The sequence below is a fragment of the Petaurus breviceps genome, unplaced genomic scaffold, assembly GCF_028583685.1.
Source record: "Petaurus breviceps papuanus isolate PSGF00001 unplaced genomic scaffold, PetGlider_PUasm1.0 126, whole genome shotgun sequence".
Taxonomy (NCBI): domain Eukaryota; kingdom Metazoa; phylum Chordata; class Mammalia; order Diprotodontia; family Petauridae; genus Petaurus; species Petaurus breviceps.
This window is the reverse complement of record NW_027185655.1, coordinates 46,047,799-46,068,277: the sequence shown is the minus strand read 5'-3', so window position 1 is coordinate 46,068,277 and position 20,479 is coordinate 46,047,799. Positions and strand designations below refer to the sequence as shown.

The window sequence follows — 20,479 nt, the reverse complement described above, 5'->3', positions numbered from 1 at the left end:
GGCGCCTAAAATCAGGGAGACACTTGTATTCATTACAAAACTCTGTAATTTCCTAAAGGAAATTCAACCATCTGTCCCCTCAGCTCCAAATATTCTATACTAATTCCACTTGATTTTCCACATAGTGCCTAAGATACATAATGCACATACATACATTATAAATTTATGTGTTAATATGTTTATATGTAAATAATTATAATGATGGTGATAATGTTTTTTTTTTAATTAAGGGTGAATTGCATTTATTTCTGAAAACACAAATTGTTTCAAGGATATTGGCAAGAGCAAGGAACCCACGTAAGGCAAAAAAGAAGATGTGCCTGGGACCTATGATGTTGATCTCCTCAATCTCTTCCCCCACCCCTACTCTTCCCTTGGGCATCCTGGGGATTCTTAGGAGGACAAGAAAGGGGTGGGCTGTGACTATCCAAGACAACCTTTCACTTGGGTAGAATGTCCGATGATTCAGACACCAGTTTCCCATCTCGGGTCTCAGTCTTCTTTACCACCACAGCCTAAATAAGAGGAAGAGGACTGGAAGGAGCTCAACGAATAGAGGCCAGGGCTGGGAAAACCTCCATAGCTAGAGCTGAACCCACTGGTGGTCTTGGTGTGAATACTCATATTCTGCATCCCACATTCCAGTCTGCTATCCTTGCCCTCCAGCAGCTTCCTATACGTGGTGATCTCAATGTCCAGGGCAAGCTTGACATTCATCAGCTCCTGGTAGTCCTGCAGCTGGCAGGCCATGTCCTGCTTGGCTCACTGCAGGGGTAGTCTCTAGCTCAGTAAGCTTGTTGTGGGCATCTTTGATGGCCAGCTTCCCACGCTGCTCCGCATCAGCGAGGAGCCTCTGGCCTTTGAACGCCTGGAGTTTCAGGTCTCAGGTCACTCCAGGTCTCAGCCTAGAGTCTGTTGATATTTCGGTTTATTTCTGAGATCTCCATCTTGGTGCGGTGAAGGTCTTCATCATGTTTACCAGCCAGGAGATTCAGTTCCTCATACTTGATCTGGTACGTGCTTTCAGCCTCAGCCCGGCTGCTATTGGCAACTTCCTCATAGTGGGCTCGGACTTCAGCAATAATGCCATCCAGGTCCCATGGGCGGCTATTGTCCATAGATAGGACCACAGAGATGTCCGAAATCTGGGACTGTAATTCCCATATCTCTTCTTCATATAGCTGCCTGAGGAAGTTAATCTCATCAGTCAGGCCTTCCAGATTGGACTACAGTTCCACCTTATTCATATAGGCTTCATCCACATCCTTCTTAATGAGAACAAAGTCATTCTCCATTTCTGTCTGCTTATTGATGTCCTCCTCATACTTCTTTTTGAAATCTTCCACAAGACCCTGTATGTTGCCCAACTCCACCTCCAACTTCAGTTTCTCCTGCCCCATAGAGTCCAGCTGCCTTCAAAGGTTGGCAATATAACTCTCAAACAGGCTGTCCATGTTGCTCCTGGACATCTTTTGCTGCTGGAGAAGGCTCCATTTGGTCTCCAGCATCTTATTCTTTTGTTCTAGAAAGCATACCTTGTCAATGAAGGAGGCAAACTTGTTGAGGGTCTTGATCTGCTCCTTCTCTTGGGTCCTCACGGCCTGGATGTTGGGGTCGAGCTCCAACTTCAGGGGACTCAGAAGGGTCTGATTGACAGAGACTGCCGTGATCCCACTGACCCCACCGACCCTGCCGCTGATCCCAAAGCCCGTGCCAAAATCTGCCCCGAGCCCCAGCCCGACCCCTGATTGGAAGCTGCTGCTACTCCCCAACTGCTGATATTATACCTTTTTTATATCAATTCAGACTGTTAAACATCTTATGGGACTGAAACCAGTGTCTTCCAAACCAGGCAAGAAATGATTTTCCTTTTTTTCTTTTTGCTTTTTGGAGGGGGGAGGGCAGGGAAATTGGGGTTAAGTGACTTTTTCCAAGTTCACATGGCTAGTAAGTGTTAAGTGTCTGAGCCCAGATTTGAACTCAAGTCCTCCTGGCTCCAGGGCTGATGCATTATTCACTGTACCACCTAGCCACCACAAGAAATGATTTTCTATTGGAAACATGGATAATGTTAGATGTTCTATCAAGAAGAGCACCATTAATTCATCTTAGAACCAAGCTTGATCCTTAATTTATAAAAAATTATATTATTACTTCTCTTACATATCTTTTAAACACTACAGAAAGAAGGTTCTCTTGGATCAGACAACAGTATGTTGCAAAAGTAATAAGGCTGTAGAAAGCTGAAAACAGACTTTTTATTACAAAGTGCTGTGAAATACCACAAAGAACCAGTCAATTTGGAGTATGTTGCCAGCCAATCTGAATTTGTTTGTGAAATGTTCATCAACAGAACTAAAATAAATTGTAGAGCATTGAAGCACTTAAATTGCTACTTATTTTGGTAATTAAGTATGTGCTGTCTTGTAGATCTAATTAATTTTACTTTAGAATGCTGAACTTAAAATCAGGAATGAGGTCGAATCTGACCTCAGACACTTATTAGCTTTGTGTTCCTGGGTAAATTACTTTACCTGGTTTGTCTCAGTTCCTCATCTGTAAAATGAGCTAGAGAAGGAAATTGTTAACCACTTCAGTATCTTTGCCAATAAAATCCCAGATGTTGTAATGAAGAGGCAGGCACAGCTGAACCATAAGGCTCCACACAATTTATTGAGTAGGGTAGTATTAAGATTGTACTTGAACATGAGTACATGGGAAAGACTATTAAGAGCTATTGTTAGAAAAGTAATCATCAACTGTAAAAATATATATATATATACATATTTATTTATTAAGTGCCTAAATATTATAAGTATACTTCTGAATGTAGTTTTAGGTACACAGTGCTTGGATGAAAGTAAATGATTGATGAAGGCTTTTTAACTGACTGACTAACTTGTAGGACCACCAGGTTGAAGTATCTGGGATGTGTTTCAAAATATAGAGCTGAAAATCTAGCAGTCAAAACTAGAGATTTTTAGTAATGAGTTTCTAACACATTATTTTTATTCAAGTGAGTTAATTTCGCAATATCTTGACAATACAGCAATGTTTATTTGCAAATTTATTAGCTTTCCTTAATATTTGAATACATCCAGAATTTCCTCACCATAGATATTCCCTCCTCTGGCACTGACTACACACGTGATACAACATTCCATGCTGGTTCCAATTCCTACCCATGTATTACCATAAATTATACATGATAAGATCCCATAAAAATAGAGTTAGTAGGGACCCTACACAATATTCAGTGTAATCTCCTCATTTTATATATGATTAAAGTAAATCATATAAAGGAGAATTTAAGAACTTGTTGAAATGATTTGCCAAAAGGCAAATGAGTTAGAGGGGACAAAACCAGAATTGGAACCAACATCCTTTGATTATATTTAAAACCAAGACTTCTTTCCATGAAAATGGGTTCTCTCCAAGCTAAGTGACAAAAGATGTCCATGTTGTCTTTGGTATCATAGAGCTTTACAACAGAAGAAAATAAAAAAAAAAACATATCACTCAAACTCCTTTTTACAGATAATCAAAATTAAGTTAAAGGTCAAGCAATTTGCCCAAGGTCACACAGAAAACAAGTAGCAAAGGCAGGATTCCAAAAACAGAATTACAGAATCTTAGAATATATAGGAATTTCAAAAATCATCAAATTCAACCTGTATTTGAATAGGTATGATGCTCACTACTGCAAGGAATGTGCTGGTAGATATTTAAAAGTCAATTTTTATTGTTAACCTTAGATAATGATTTAGTTTGATTGGATAATAATAGATTTTTTGCATCACTTAATGGTTATTTTTTTGGGTCCTCTTGGCTCGTAATGAATGTACATGGTAACTTTCTTTTGGCCAACAACCCTGAGGATTTTCTCCTCTCCATGTTTTTTTTTTTAATTAAAGGGGATTGTTCACTGAAAGTGTGTTACCTCACTGTAAGTGAGAAATTGGAAAGACCTTAGCCTAAAAGATCCAAAATCTTCCACTGAATCTTGTACCATCTCCAGTCATCCTGAATGATATTTGACCACTGGACCCAGATGACTCTGAAGGAGAAAGTTGAGGCTGGTGACATTGCCCAGCCTTCTCTCATTCAAATCAAAGTCAATTGCAAGTCATGTCATCATCTCCCTCATGTAATTGTTCTCTTTTAGAACTAAGGACAAACCTTAGTTATTTGTTAGTATAATTTGTGAGTATGCTGAGTTGCCAGACAGGAGACCCAGCTGGCCAGTTTCAGTTGGGCAAATGAATTCCTCTTCTATTCTCCTCTCATGCCTTCCTTTCCCTTCCATTTTCTTCCTATCCTTCTCCTTTTCCTTACCTGAGGGTGTTCTGTCCAAAGAAAGGTAAATTTTGATGGACAAAAGTGACCTAGTTAACTTTGGATTTATTGGCTAGATTTCTTTCTCAAAGAGGAGACCTTAAACCCAATTCACTTTGGATCTCATGGATTCAATAACAATAAATCCCTGACCAACCAGGAATTAATTTTTATTTGTTGGTCCCTCTTGACTCCGAATAAATGTAAATAGTAACTTTCTCTTTTGGCCAGAAACCCTGAGGGTTTTCCCCTCTCAATTTGATGTTTTTTTTTTTTTTTTAATTTAAAGGGCCTCTCCTTTGATTCACTTCTTAAAGGGCCTATTCATTGAATGGGTGTTGCCTCAATAAAAAGACTAAGGTCTCCCACTGCATTCTGGGCCATTTCCTGTTCTTCTGATGAATGCCTGGGCACTGGATCCAGATGTTTCTGGAGGCAAAAGTGAGGCTGGTGACTTTGCAGAGTCCTCCCTCACTCAAATCAAAGTCAATTGTAAGTCGTGCCATTATCTCCCTGAGATCATAGCCCTCTTCGAGAAAAAAAAGGACAAACCAGAGACTGAGTTTCTTTAGTCTCTAAATGTTTTGCAATTTATAAATCAATTTTTGTGTATCATTATTGAAACTCCAGGTTTTCTGGAATTTAGTGAATAGTGGTAAATTGTAACCCATTTTTAGTACAGTTTTTGGCAGTCTTTATATTTCTTTTATACAACATATGATTGTATTGTAATATTTTGGAATGAAATGCATTTCTTCTTGCCAGCTTAGAAAATCAACTCCTTATTGGACAGTCAGTCAGTCAGTCAGTAAGCAAGTACTTGTTCTATTCTCATGGTATGCCAAGCATTACATTTAGCTCAGGATCATACATTTTAAATAGTATTTTATATTTCCTCCAATTACATATAAAGAAAAATTTCAACATTCATTTTAATAAAATTTTGAGTTCCAAATTTTTTCCTTCCCTCCCTCCTCTCCTCCTCTGAAATAGTAGGCAGTTTAACATAGTTTATACATGTGTTATCATGGAAAAAAATATTTCCATTATCATACACAGTTGTGTAAGAAGAAACATGTTCAAAATTAGAAAGAATAAAGTAATTGAAAAAATATGCTTCAATCTGCCTTCAGAGTTCATCAGTTCTTCCTTTGGATATGGATAGCATTTTCCTTTGTGAGTCCTTTGTACTTGTCTTGGATGACTGTGTTGCTGAGAAGAACTGAGTCATTCATAGCTGATTATCACACAATGTTGCTGCTCCCGTATGCGATATTTTCCTGATTCTGAAGGATCATACATTTAATAGTGGAAACAACATATTCATAACTAGTCTCCAGACATAAACAGAATAGTTTGTAGGTAATCTGAAAGGGGAGCCATCTGTAGCCAGGAGCATCTAGGAAAACCTCTTGTAGAACATAGTCCTTTGAGCTGAGCCTTAAAGCAAGCCCTGAAAACTTGAAGGGAAGGGACATAGCATTCTATGGTGAAAAAATGCAGGGAGTGAGAATGGAACATCATGTTCGTGTATTAGCAAGAAAATCAGCACAACTGGAATAGGGAGAAGAAAGAAAATGTTTAAAAACCTTTAAAATATAGCAAAGGATCAAATTATGAAGTGTTTTAAATGCCAAAACTAAACTTAAAAAAAATTCTGCTGGAGATAAGTCTTTAGCAGAATTCTGATCTATGCATTAGGGGAAAAAATCACATTAGTAGTTGACTTGAGAAAGAATTAAAATGGGGATACTTGAAGTAAGGAGGTCAATTATAAGGCTAATGTAGTGGTCCAGATTAGCAATCATAAGGCCTTGTATTAGATTTAGGTCTCTATGAGGAAATAGAAGGGGGCATATATAGGCTTTCATAAAAGACTGGAAATTAAGTGTGAGAGAGATGAGTTGAGGAAGACACTATGATTGAAACCTTTGGGGAATAACAATGGAGAGAAGTATTTTTCCCCCAACAGATATTGGGAAGCCTTGTAATTCCTTCACTATCAATATTTTCTGTATACTCTCGATCTATCAGTTTTCTCTGCATCACTTCAAAATCTGTTTTTCCTCTAAATTTATTACTGATTTAAAAAAAAAAAAAGCCTAGGATGATATTCTCCATAAAAATAATTTATTTTCATTCTGACTTCAGGGAGACAAGATTATGGAGTAAGCAGTAAATCATAGTCTCTCTCCCATATTAACCTTCAAAAAACCCCATAAAATAGTGCCCTAGAACAAATCCCGGAGAAGCAGAACCAGCAGAACGAAATGGTGGAGCAATCATTTAACCCTGGAAACTTGAAGGAGGGCTTGGAATATGATATTCTAGAAGGTAAAGGACTTTGAATTACAATCAAGAACCAACTACCATCAAAACTGAGCTTAATTACTTAGGGGGGACGATAAAAATTCAATAAAATGGTGGACATTCCATGATTCCTGATGAAAAAAAAAAAAACAAATGAATAAAACAAACAACAGAACTGAACAGAAAATGTGAGTCAACTAATAAACTACTTGAAATAATTAACAATTTAGTAAAGTTGCAGGATGTAAAATAAATGCACACAAGTTATTTCATTACTACATATTACTAACAAAGTCCCACAGCAAGAGAAATTCCACTTAAAATTACTGTAAACATTATAAAATATTTGGGAGTCTATCTTTCCAGACAAACCCAAGAACTACATGAACACAGTTACAAAACACCTTTCACAGAAATAAAGTCAGCCTTGTAACCTTGAGCAAGTTACTTAACCCTGATTGCTAAAAAAAAAAAAAATAATAAAATAAAATAAAAAATAAAATCAGACTGAATAATTGGAAAAAATCCAGTTGCTTAAGGGTAGGCTGAGCTAATATAACAAAAATGACAATTCTAACTATTTTTTTTATTAATTGCCATAACAGTCATAAATCCACAAATTATTTCACAGGACAAGAAAAAATAATAACAAAATTCATATAGAAGGACAAATGATACAGAATATCAAGGGAATTAATGAAAAGAAATGCAAGGGAAGAAGGCCTAGCTTTACCAGGCCTAAATCTATATTTTATATCAGAAAGCTTCAAAACTACTTGATACCAACTAAGAAATAGAGTGATGAAGCAGTGAAATAGATTAGGTACACAAGACACAGTAGTCAACCACTGTAGTAATCTTCTGTTTAATAAAGCCAAAGACTGACTTCTACAAAAAGAACTCATTCTTTGGGAAAACAAAACAAAAGAAACAAAAAAAAAACTTCTGGGAAAACTGAAAAATTGTATGGCAAAAAGTAGACATAGGTCAGCATCTGTCACCATATACCAAGATAAGGTCAAAATGAGTATATGATTTGTACATTAAGGTTGAAACCATAAGCAAATTATGAGACAAAGGAGTAGCTTACCTGTCAAATCTTTGGAGAAGTAAAGAATTTATGATGAAAAAAGAGAGAACATTATGAGATGCAAAATTGGTATTTTTTATTATATTAAATTACAAAAGATTTTGCAGAAAGAAAACCAATGAACTCAAGATTAGATGGGAAACAGAAAACTGGTAAACAATTTTTACAACCAGTATCTCTGATAAAGGTCTCATATCAAAAATACATAGAGAACCTAATCAAATTTATAAGAATACAAGTCATTCTTCACTTGACAAATAGTCAAAGGATATAAACAGGTAATTTTCAGAAGACAAATTTAAAGCTATTTATAATCATGAAAAAAAATGCTCCAAATCACTATTGATTAGAAAAATGCAAATCAAAACAATTCTGAGTACCACATATATATCATATGATGGTACCAGATCTCACCTGTCAGATTGACTAACATGACTACAAGAGGAAAATGCTAAGTGCTGGAGAAGATGTGGGAAAATTTGAACAATAATACATTTTTGATGGATTTGTGAACTGATTCAGCCATTCTGGAGAGTAATCTGGAACAATGCCCAAGGTTATAACAATAATGAAATATTAACAACACCCATGGTGGTTATTAATATGCTGGTATAGTTGTGAGTCACAAAATGTAACAAGCTCTCCATATAGGGATAGAACCAAAATTCAAATACCAGAAAACCAAGTCTCAGAACTAGAAACCAAAAGTCATTACAGTAACCACAAAGTTGGTACACATGGTTAATGCAGTGAACACCCACATTCCCAAGCCTTCACAAAAGAACAGGCTCCCTCAAGCAGGGATCCTCCTTTCTCACTCATGGTAGCTTCTCAGCCTGGTTCTTGGAAGGCATCAGCAGAAATTCCCAGAGTAAAAGTCTCAGCAGAAGTTCAGAAGAAAGGACTCAGTAGAAGCTCCAGCCTCCAGATATTAATTGAGAGAATTTCTCTCTCTCTCCCTGTCAGTAGCTGCTCTTCCCCCAGGATGCTTAACCCAGGAAAATCTGTATGTCAAGCTTGTGCTCTTCCTTATATATGGTATAGCTTCTCCCTGTTGCCCCTTCCTGTAACATCAGCAACTTCCTCCCAAGGTGTTAACTACTTCTGTATTAAATAGCTTAAACAAGGTGTTATCTTGAAACAAGGTGCTATGAATGAGCTAACTTGCCAAGACAAAGGGGCATGGAAGATCTACAGATCTCATAAACATTACAAAGGTCTATAAAAATGTGCATACCCTTTGACCCAGCAAAAGCACTTCTAGGGTTGTATCCCAAAGATATCATACAAATGGAAAGGAATACTTACGTACAAAATATTTATACCAACTTTTTTTGTGGTGGTGTAATGCAAAGCAAAGGCAACTTCCCAAGGTTCAAAATTCCAGCATAGCTGCTCTCCATTCTATTCAGTGACAAATTAAGACAGAGAAAATCAAAATATAGCATAATTCAAAATACAGCATTCACCAAGTTTAATTCAATCAAGTACTACACCACCCCTGGACATAAAATTTGTTTAATCAATCACAAAGTATCTCTTCAAATACTACACCACACCTAGGCAGTACATTCATTTAGTCAAGCACAAAACCCCTCTTCTCAAATGCAGATTAGTTTTCAATCATAAGTAAAGTACATTTATTTGGTCAATCACAGAGCACAAAAAGTCAAAAGTTCCCCACCCTTGTATCACAACTGAATCTACCCCAGAGTTATAACAGGCTTAAGCACAGCATTTAATACCCAAAGAGAGGTCTTTTTTTCATCTTGATTGAAGGTAAGTTCTCAGCACTCTTTGTTCCTGGGGATACAAAGTTTAGCAAGGCCACAAGATACATTGCCAGTGTCTTTATTAATTCATTCTCTGTCTGCAGAACAGTCCTAGGACCCCTGAAAACATTAGCAAAACCCTCTTCCACGATTTCTGTAAAGATACAACAAGAAAAGTCTTTTTCAGGGCTTCTGAACCAACAACAAAGTTCCAAGACCTCTGCAACAACAGCACTGGTCTTCATCAGAGGATGCATTTCACTCTTTGTCTGCAGAACAGTCTAAGGAGCTCTGAACCAACAGTAAGGTTCCAGGACCTCTGCAACAACAGGACTGTCTTTCACCAGTGAATAAATCTGGCAAAACAACATCAAAACAGACAGAAAAAGTACCATCATAACTGCCATGTCCTCAGTCCTTGGCAGCTGTGGGTGGCAGCTCTCAAAAGTCCTGGGCAATTCAAACTGTCCCTCCTCAATCCTCTCTGTCTCCCTCTGCCTCCAAGATGCTGCTTCCAAAACATTCTTCTGCCTCTCTCTTTGCTTTTGTCTCTCTAAATTTACATCACCAGCTCCTCCCAGTTCAGTATACTCTTTTCACATCAACAAGTCCATCCCACAAGTAGGATTCACAAGCTCTGGCTTTTAACACAATCAATCCGAAAACCAAGCCAATACAGAGGAATCTTGAAATTCCATTACTATTTCAGGTGGTAAAGATTGGAAATCAAGGGGATGCCCTTCAATTGGGGAATAGCTAAACAAGTTGTGGTATATTAATGTCATGGAATACTATTGTGCTATAAGAAATGAGGAGCAGACAGACTTCATAAAAATATAGACTTATATAAATTGAAGCAGAATGAGGAGAGCAGAACCAAGAGGACATACAAAATTAGAGATACATCGTATCTGTGATGACTTTGATAGACTAGGCTCCTCTTGGCAATACAAGGCTATAAGAAAACTCCAAAAGACTCATGAAGAAAAGGACTATCCACTTCCAGAGAAAGAATTACAGAGTATGAATGCAGATTGGAGTAAATTCCTTACTCTCTCTTTTTTGTTTTGTTTTATTTCTTCTTGCTCATTATCCATTGGTTACAATCCTTCTTTACAACTTGATTAATGTTTAATGTGAAAGTATTTGTAGAGCCTATATTGAATTGCATGCTCCCATGGGGGGTGGGTAGAGTAAGGGTGAAGAGGAAGTGGGAGGAAATTTGGAACTCAAAAGCTTATGGAACTGAATGTTGCAATATATAAATAAATAAGCAAATAAATGAATGAATGGAAGACAAATGAATGAAAGAATGAATTGCTCTGAATCGCTATGGATTAGAGAAATGTAAATTTAAAAAATCCTCTGTGGCACCACCTCACCTCTCATATTGGCTAATATGACAAAACAGGACAATAATCAATATTTGAGGTGTGGCAAAATAATCCTTCGTTGGGTGGACTTGTGATCTGATCCTACTGTTCTGGAAAGCAATTTGGAATTATTCCCAAAGGATTATAAATCTTTGCATACTCTTTGATGCAATAGCACTACATGATCTGTATTCCAAAGAGATCAGAAAAGAGGGAAATGGATCCACATGTACAAAAATATTTATAGCTGCTGTTTTTGTGGTGGCAAAGAATTAAAAAAAATGAGATGATGTCCATCAATTGGAGAATGACTGAACAGGTTGTGGTATATGGATGTAATGGAATATTATTTTTCTATGAGAAATGATGGGCAGGGGCAGCTAGGTTGCACGATGAATAGCGCAGTGGCCCTGGAGTCAGGAGACATCAGTTCAAATCCAGCCTCAGACACTTAACACTCATTAGGTGTGACCTTGGGCAAGTTATTTAACCCCAATTATCCTGCTTTCCCCCCTCCAAAAAAAGACAAAAAAAAATGATGAGCAGATTTCAGAAAAACCTGGAAAACCTTACATTAACTAACACTGAATGAAGTGAGCAGAATCAGAAGTGCATTGTATACAATAACAGCAACACTGCATAAGGATCACTTTTGATAGAATTAGTTCTCAGCAATACAATGATCTAAGACAATTCAAAGTAATCCTGATGGAAAATTCTATCTGCGTCCTGAGGAAAAGCTATGGAGTCTTAATGTAGGTCAAAGGATACTGTTCTCTCTCTCTCTCTCTCTCTCTCTCTCTCTCTCTCTCTCTCTCTCTCTCTCTCTCTCTCTCTCTCTCTTTCTTTCTCATGGTTTTCCCCTCTTGTTCTGATTCTTCTTCTGCAGCATGACTAATATGGAAGTGTGTTAAATATGATGTTGTTTTGGGGAGGGGAAGGGAAAGGAGGGGGTATTTATAATTCAAACCCTTATAAAAGTGAATATTGAAAATAAAAAAATAAGTAAAACAAGAAAAATAATTTATTTTATATACTCATTTTGTTCTTAGTTGATAGACTTCATTTTATCAAATTATCTTTACTTTAGATTCCTTTAATTACAATCCTATGTTTATTTATTCTTCTCACATATTTGCTGATTTATTTTTTTCATTTTTTCCAGCATGTTCAATAATATTATTTACTTAATTCCTTGGTTTCATTCTATTGTTACTTTTCATGCTGTAGTGTTATAGGTAAATGATGTGTTCCCCATTCTCCTTCTTTCACCTTTTTACAAGGAAAATATTGATTCCTGACAGGAGTGGAGGGAATTAAATACAATGTAACAATAATTTATTAAAAACCTACTATGTATTAGGCACTTTGGTAAGCACTGGCGATAAAGACCATCCCTGCCCTCAAAAACCTTATAATTTCAAATTCAGAGAAAACTCACAAAAGGAAGTAAGAAAACAAAGGAAGTAGAACCAGGGATACTTGGAATGGGGATATTTATTCCATGGAGTTGAAACCAGGTTGAGATGGAGATGTAATGCAGAGTTATTTGAGAATCAATTTTCTCTCCTTTATGAAGGAGACACTGGGAAGTTTGGTACTTTGCCCTTCAGCTCTCCAAAGAGAGGGAAGATGAGACTGAAAAAGGTTTAGTCAATCAAGGCTTGAGTTAGCAGCATTGTAGTAAGTGTGGAAGTGATGACCTTATTTTGTGAGAAACATCTTGTTTTGTGGAATTGAAGCCAGGCTGTGAAACAGATGTTAAGTGACCATAATGATCTTAGAGTCCAGACATAAAGTCCAGTGATCTGAGAGACAGGAAGTTTGGGCCATTAGCTGGTTACACAATTTTCCTTAGAAAATTTAGAATTATTTCTGAATAATTAAATTAGAATTATTTCTGTCTCCCTTCACCTAAATATTGTTAATCTAGAGGAAATAAATTTTATGTTTAAACTTGATCTTATTCTCTAAACCTTAAGGGAAGGTGTACCCAGCTAATATATTAAAAGCTTAACTCCCCTTCTCACCAATAGTGAATTCATTACATGATGTACATACATAGGAAGTGGTTAATAAAGACATTTATTCAGGTCAAGAGCAAACAGAAATCCGAGAAAATATACAGATGAGAATATAAAACACATAATACACAGTATTTTTGCCCTCGCCCAGTAGTAGAAATCTCAGCTAATCCAAGAGGTCGGTTCCCAGATGCCATCAAAGGGGAAATTCCCTGAAATATCTGGAGTAGTAAGGTGAAGATACAGACAAGAAAAAGGTACAAATATCTCTATCTTTCAGTATTTTCCCAGATTCTTTCTCTCCCTTTAAAGATCTGAGGAGAGTCTAGAACCACAAGTCTTCTCTCTTGAAACTGAAATCCAGACTGAGAGCACCCTTCTGGAAGGTCCTCCTCCCTCTATAGAGGGATACTGAATAATCAATCCCCCCAGTAAGGAGAGTCTTATACAAATGGGTTTTTATTCAAGGATAACACTACTTTTCTATTTCAGTATTGTTTTCCTTCTCCCATTTTTATTTGTGTCTTTTAGCCCATATTATTTTAAATTTGTTAACATCACCCTTTGGCTTGCTCCTTTATTTGACTCATTTCAAAAGTTTTTTGAGAAGACTTTATATATTTCCCTTACTTTTTTTTGTTTTTTGCTTTTTTGGAGGGCAATTGGCATTAAGTGACTTGCCCAAGGTCATGTGGCTATTTATTTTTGTGTGTATGTTAAGTGTCTGAGGCCTGATCCAAACCCAGGTCCTCCTGCCTCCAGGGCCGGTGCTCTATTCACTGAACCACCTAGCCGCCCATATTTTCCTTAATTTGAAAGCATATTTCTTGTTATTTTTAGAAGGACATTGGTAAAATGTTACCCTTTATGATTCCACAATATAAAATATCTAATTTTCTGACATGTTCATGATTGACAGGTTCAATTTGAACCTCTTTAACGTTATATATTTCTTAGAATTCAAAGTCTATATTGTTGCTATGGCATATGAATTGGCCTTATATACTAAATTCTACCCTAATATAAATTTAATTAGGGACATATTTTCCTACTAAGTAATTAACATGGAATGAATATTTAAAAAAAATTTATTGTTGAAAAGATTTGAATAAATCCAAAATTATTCTAATATTTAAAGAGATATTTATTAAATTCTCATTTGCTTTGACCAGCCAGAATCAAATGTTCTCAAAAACATACCTTAATGGTAATCCTGCCAGCAAAGTCATGTACATAAATGAAGTCATTGTTTCTAATATTGCTGAACTTAAAAGATAATATTTGTTGCTGACCAGAATTATTTTGTAATCAAACCAGACCAATTCCCATCAGCTTCATCCTAGGAAGTGATGAATTATATGTAAAAAGTTTCTCCTTAAAAGAACAAATCTGGATATAAAGGCTTGATCATCTGCCTCCACATGAATCATATATGAAATGCCATGATGAAAGCATTAAAAATGAAAGCACCAAGAATGACATGAACTGAAGAAATTATGACATGATGTAGCTGAGAAAAAATTTCTTATGTAGGATTTACGAGTTATATACAAGAGATTTAATCCTGGAAAACAAAAACAAATCCTCTGAGCTTGAAAGCTTTAGTATGCCTGTCATTTTCCACTAAGCTTGTGATAAAGAGTGATTTGAAAGTCATACAACTGAGCCGCAGGGTCCAAGACAATTTTAAAATTCACCAAGTGTGGAACCTACTAATAGTAATGGGCAATGTTATTCCTGCCTTCTGATTTTGTTGAGATTTAGTACATGTGTATGTTTTTGAAAGTACAGGGAAGCTGGAAAAGGACACTGAGATAACAAAGGAGAAAAATAAGGAGCAAAATGAATTAAAACAAAGGAGAAAGGAGATAAAGGGGGAACAGTAAAGAAAAATAAGATTCTGAATATAGACAAAATAAGTATTGACTAAAGGATATCCTTTTTTGAGGGATAGGTATTGTTTAATATATATCTCAGTGATCAAGCTTAATCTTTCCTTGTCCCATCTTGGTACGCAAGCTTTATAGTTACTCTCGTAGACCTACACATAATTTTGTGTTCATCTGTAACAGCAAGCACCCCAAGTGTCCTCAGGGTGTCTGCCAACACAGGTTCTTGGATCTGCTTTGATAAAGGAAAGCAACTCAAAATGGGTTAACAAGCTTACTTTAATCAGTCAATTATGTATCATTTACCTCGTTCAGGGGAAAAAGTTCAGCACACTGAACTTCAGAATATACAGACCGAATTATGAAGACAGAGAAACAGATCAAGTAGACAGATTTCCAAACTGTCCAACCATTAAATCCATACCAAACAACATCTGGATTTCAAAGCCGGGGGCCTCTGGGCAACGGCTTCCCAGAGTTTCATCAAATCACAGAACACTTCTCAAAGTGAGCCCCAAAACAAAGCTACACATCAGGGGTTATATAGGCTTCTCCTGGCTCAGAGAATGTAACAACCTTCTGAACCCACTGGCCAATCAAGAAGTATCTACTGAAAAACAAGCCTCCCACCCCAGGCTCCAAGTGCACTTTAGCCTAGGGGCAGGGAAGATCTTAAAAATTTCATTCCCATTACATCATTCTAGCCCTCTATTTGCAATATCTGCATTTGCAAACAATGTAAAACTTAATCTGTCCATTTGGATATTGGTTTTGGGATTGTTATTGTCCTCTCTGCTTGATAAGTTTCTCTGTTTAGGGGAAAAAGAATGATGAGTTGAGAAACAGAAGGTATTATTCCTAGCCCCCTCTGGTAAGTATTCTTTCTCATTATACTATGCAGGCCATAGTACTCTTATTACTTTGTTCTATTGTATACTATTAGCCACCTGTCTCTCAGAGGCAGTATGGTAGAGTGAAGAGAAAATAGACTTTGGAGGCTGGAAAAATTGAATTCAAATCTCACCTTTGACACATATTGTCTTTGTGATATGGGGCAACTCACTCATCTTCTAATTTCTTTAGGTCAGTGGTTTCAAAACTTAAAAAAAAATAAAATACAATAAAACATATATTATTTGAATAGGTAATTTGTGGAATCTTGAAATGTAGACAGGCACACTTTGTTCTTTGGCTACTTTCGAAGAAAATCATGATTGACAGTAGGAAATGGGGTGGCCATAACACTTTAATAACTTTAATAACCATAAAGGATGTGTGGGAGAGCAGCACAGAAAATACAGATATAAGACAAAAAAGTGGTCATAGATAGGTGGATGACTCAGTGACAGTAGAATGGGATGATAAAGTGAGGGAGGCAGTATGAGAAAGAGGATTGAGCAAGAGCAGTAACACAATGCCTGGCATAAAGTAAGCATTAAAATGCTTATTGACCACCTGGTTAACTAGTAGATGTGAGCAGGATGTGCTATATAATAACCAACAGATGTCAAAGCCCAGGAATGAAGTATGTATTAAACACAATGTGTAAGTGAAAAGGAGGTGGGCTGATCATGTGGTAAGAGATAAGGCAACCACTAGAAAGTCCATGTGCTCCACTTATATTTTCTCAATATCAGGAGTGATATTGTTGCTGATTCCGTGGAAACAATGATGCAATATTAGTCAGATTTTATGTCAATCTTTTCTTTTAGAGGGGGAAGGCAAGGCATTTAGGGTTAAGTGAGTTGCCCGACGTTACATAACTAGTAAGCGTCAAGTGTCTCAGGTCAGATTTGTACATAGTTCCTTGTAAAGCCAAGCATGAGCAGCTTTCCAGAAGACTGCTGCAGTTAACAGCTTCAAGGTTCTTATTATATAATATACTAAACTCTCTTTTCAGCAGTAAATTAGAGTAAAACATTGACAGAAACCAAAATACAGCATTCACAATTTTATAACATAACAAGTTATTACTAAAGTGACCACATAGTTTTCTCCAAAGTGGTCACCTAGTTTTAAACAAAAGATATCATTCAGTTAGAAATTAACTCAATCATCCTTAAGGACACAAAGTACAAAGGTCAAAGTTCTCCACCCCTAGGTCACATTGTCTTAATCTCTCAATCAAAAAGTCTTCTTTCTTCTTAATTGGAGTTTACTTTCCAATCATCATGAAGAGATACAAGATAAAGAGTACAAAGTCCTTCAACCCCTAGGGCACAGTAAATCATGATCTTCTCAGTTTGCATTAAATACTCAAGGAGAGAGCTTTTCATCTTGACCAAAGGATGGCTCTCAGCTTCCATGGTTCCTCTTTCAGGGTTCAGTTCCTACTTGAATCCACCTGTTACCTGGGTTCAAAGGCAGACAGCTCCCAACTCTTGTCCAGTTCATCATCCAATTCCTCATCCAGTTCCTGTTTCATATTGAAGCTCACAGTGTCCCATCCACATTTAGTCCTCCAGAGTTTCTGTTCCTAGAAGATAAAGCATAACAGAGGCACAATAACATTTATACAGATTGCCGGCACCATTATCAATTCACTTTCTGGCTGCGAAATAAACATAGACCCACAAACAAGGTCTGAGAAATCAATAGAAATCATTAGTATAGTCCCAGGACCTCTGAAAACATCAGTAAGAGCCTCCTCCAGGACTTCTGTAAACATACAACAACAACAAAAAATCCTCTTTCAGAGCTTTTGAACCATCAGTAAGGTCCCAGGATTTCAGTAACAACACCAACATCCTCTATCAGCAGATGAATTTGACAAAGTAACATTAAAATAGACAAAGTACCATCACCACAGCCATGCTTCCTCCCAGTTTAAGCTCTGTCTCTCAGACTTGGCTTGACTTTATATATGGTCATTAAGCTCCTCTCTGTTCCACCCCTTCCTGTTGCATGAGCAACAGAGGTTCACAAGTTCTGTTCCTTAACAAAAGACTTGGTATAATCATGGGAAAGAAACTTGACTGGAAACAAGGTGCTAAATAATTATGTAGCTGAAACAAGGTGTTAAGTGCTTCTTTGCTTGTCATTACGGTCCTTCTGACTCCAGGGAAGGTGCTCTATTCATTGTACCACCTACCTGCTCCTTTTACATAGATCTTTAAGATTTGAAAAGCATTTTTAAAATGTCATCTATTTTTATCCAAACAACAAACCTTAGAGGTAAATGGTATTATAATTTACATTTTACAGGGGTGGCTAGGTATCACAGTGAGTAGAGTGCCGGCCCCAGAGTCAGGAGGACCTGAGTTCAGAGGACCTGAGTTCAGATCTGGCCTCAGACATTTAACACACACACACACAAACACACACACATACCACACACACACACACACACACACACACAACCTAGGCCAGTGACCTTGGGCAAGTGACTTAAGCCCAACTGCCCTCCACAAAGCAAAAAAAAAAAAATACATTTTATAGATGAGGAAATTGAGGCAGATGGTTACATAACATGTCTATGGTTTCACAACAATTTAGTGACTGAGGCTGGATTTGAATCCAGGTCTACCTGACTCCAGGTCGATCTCTCAATAAGTGAATTAATCATCATTTATTAAACACCTACTATTTAGTCCTGGAACTGTGCTAAGTACCAGGGATGCAAAAAGGAACAAAAGATAGGGCTCCATTCAAGGGACTTACAATCTAATGAGAGAAACACCATGCAGACAAATCTATAAAAAGTAAGTTTTATAGAGGATAAATATGAAAAAAATAACAGAGTAAGAGTATTAGAACTAAGAGAGAATCTGGACATCTTCTTGTAAAATGTGGGATTTTGGGTGGGACTTAAAGGAAGCTAGGGAGATGAGTAGTTACAGCTGAGAAGAAAAGGCAATCCAGACATGGAGAATAGAAAGAAAGAATGTCAGGAGCCAAGAGATGGAGTATCTTGTTCATGGACCGGACAGGAGGCCAGTATCACTGTAATACATGTCAAGAATTAAGGTTTAAGACAGGAAACATAGTAGGGAACTAGGTTATCAAGTGTTTTGAATGTCAAGCAGATAATTTTGTGTTTGCTTTTGGAGACAAAAGGAAGCCACTGGAGTTTATTGAGTACAGGATGACATGATCTGACCTATATTTACAAAAATCACTTTAGTGCCTGAATTTAAGATGAATTTGCGTGAGGAGAGTTGCAGGAATACCCACTAGCTCTTTTGTGATAATCCAGGTATGATGTTGTGTGGGCCTATACTATAGTGATGTCAGACAAAAGAAAGTTTTCTCTTCAAGACATGCTACAAAGGTGAAAATAGGCAGTCCTTGTCAATAGCTTGGATGTGGGAGGGGGTAGATGCTAGTGAGGACTCCAAGGTGACTCCTAGGGTTGAAGCTGGAGGAGCTAAGAGGATGGTGTTTTACTTTAAAGTAATAGGTAGGCGGGCAATGGGTTTGGGGGAAAGATGATGACTTACATTTTGGACATATTGTGTTTAAGATGACAAATGGATATATAATTTGGGCATTTGAAATTTAGTTGGAAATGTGAGATTAGAAGAAAGCAGAGTCTGGGCAGGAAAGGTAGTTTTGAGAATCATCAAAATAGAGATGGTAATTAAATACAAAGGAGCTGATGAGATCAGCAAGTGAAGTAATAAAAAAAAGAGAACAGAAGATGACCACAAGAGAGCCCTGAGGGAAATATATCATTAGAAGGAATTATTTGAAAGAGAATTCAATAAAGCTGACAGCATAGTGGTCAAATGGGCTGAAGGAGAACAGAGAGTGGGGTCCCAAAACCCTAGAGAGAAGAGTGCAAAACTATTCAACAGTGTCAAAGCTTACAGTGAGGTTAAGAAATAGGGACTCAGAACAGGTGACTGGATGTCTCAACTGAAAAAAAAATCTTTAGTAACTTTGCAAATAGCAGTTTAAGTGAAATTATTAAGTCAAAAGCTAAATTGTAAGAGGTTAAGAGAGTGTGATGAAAGAAAATGGAGGTTCTTATTGTAGCCTCCTTTGAAAAGTAATTTAGAAGATAGATAAAAACAAGAGTTAGCAGGAATGGAAAGATCAAGTGAAGATTGCTTTTTTTTTTTTTGGTAAGGAGTAAGGGGACTACATCACGTGAAACAGAGGTGAAGAAGGAGATATTGACAGAAGCCATCCAAGTTATAAGACATAAGGAATAGGGAAAGTAGGAGCTCATGACAAATGGCCTTGATTTTTCTGTAGTATTTGGAAACAAATGATTCTCAGCTGTGACAGTGGGGCAAGGGGAGCTAGAAGAGGTTTGTAGAACAATGTAAAGGCTTAGAGGAGGTGCTGTGGAGAGTAAGATAGTGATTTGCTAAGAGAGGCATAGTAGCATGGCTCAGAAGCACTAAAGACTTAGTTGAGGTTATGCAACTTAAATTTGTAGTCGAACTAGTTAGAGGGGTGGCTAAGTGGCGAAGTGAGTAGAGTGCCATACCCAGAGTCAGGAAGACCTGAGTTTGGATCCGGCCTCAGAAACTTACACACACACACACACACACACACACACACACACACACACACACACACACACCATACACGCAAACGGCAGGGCGAGGGGAGAGGATCCTACCTACAGACCCAAGACACGCATAAACAAAGATATCAATATTCCCTGGCTCTTCCACATACATCCTCCCGGGCACTAAGCGAAGCCAACTGGCGAATGGGGGATCCGCTTCATGGA

The 20,479-nt window shown here is 37.3% G+C and overlaps 1 pseudogene; it reads right to left on the bottom strand.

Annotated features, from left to right (window-relative positions):
* Nucleotides 1–213: 213 nt before the first annotated feature.
* Nucleotides 214–17,606, bottom strand: LOC138168928 (keratin, type II cytoskeletal 8-like; annotated as a pseudogene).
* Nucleotides 17,607–20,479: the final 2,873 nt, after the last annotated feature.